Here is a 1,049-nt window from a genome sequence, read left to right as displayed (position 1 = left end):
GGGCCGGCCCGAATTATTTATGGAAGGTCTGATGATGATTTTTTTTTTTTTCACCATCTCTTTCTCTCTCTGCCGGGGCCGGCCAAGAGTGCTTTATGGACGGTTTAAAACATGACTATGGATGCAAATGCTCATTTTCCTCCGTGCACCTGGTGATTGAAAACGTGCATCTGGTAACCCAAAAATTATAAAAGGGTTTTAAATACTTTTACCCGTCATTCTATTGATATAGCCCGCTAGGGGAGTGCCCCACTACGGCCCTCTCTCTGTCAGGGCCGTCCTTGGGTGCTTTTTACACACTTTAAGAAATCACGATGGATGCAGATTGCTATTAATCCTCCGTGCAACTGGTGATTGAAAACGTGCATCTGGTAACCCAAAAATTATAAAACGGTTTTAAATACTTTTACCGGTCATTCTATTGATATAGCCCGCTATGGGAGCACCCCACTAAGGCCCTGTCTCGGTCGGGGCCGTCCTTCAGTGCTTTATATACAGTTTCATATATTACGATGGATGCAGATTGTGATTGTTTTCCAAAAGACCCGTGTGCATCTGGTAACCCAAAAATTATAAAACTGTTTTAAATCATTTTACCGGTCATTCTATTGATATAGCCCGCTAGGGGAGTACCCTACTACGGCCCTCTCTCGGTCAGGCCCGTCCTTAGGTGCTTTATATACAGTTTAAGATATTACGATGGATGCAGATTGTGATTGTTTTCCAAAAGACCCGTGTGCATCTGGTAACCCAAAAATTAAAATATGGTTCAAAACCCGGGTAACACCACTCTATTTACGGACATGACAGTAGAGCTTACCCCCTGGAGCTATTGACCTCCAGGCTTGTAGGCCCTTACTCACCACCCGGGTATCACCCCTCTATTTCGGGGATGATACCAGCAGGGGACCCCCCCCACCTCCACAACCTCGCATACCAGGTGAACCAGGGCACCCACACTTAAGCACCCCTCCTCGGACATTAAAGCAGATAACCGCGCTGTTATGAACCGCGTGCACCTGGTCACCCAAATGGAACTTGTGCACCTG

This window comes from Oncorhynchus mykiss, unplaced genomic scaffold, assembly GCF_013265735.2.
Source record: "Oncorhynchus mykiss isolate Arlee unplaced genomic scaffold, USDA_OmykA_1.1 un_scaffold_489, whole genome shotgun sequence".
Lineage (NCBI taxonomy): Eukaryota > Metazoa > Chordata > Actinopteri > Salmoniformes > Salmonidae > Oncorhynchus > Oncorhynchus mykiss.
The sequence above is the reverse complement of the archived record's forward strand: the minus strand, read 5'-3'. Positions refer to the sequence as shown.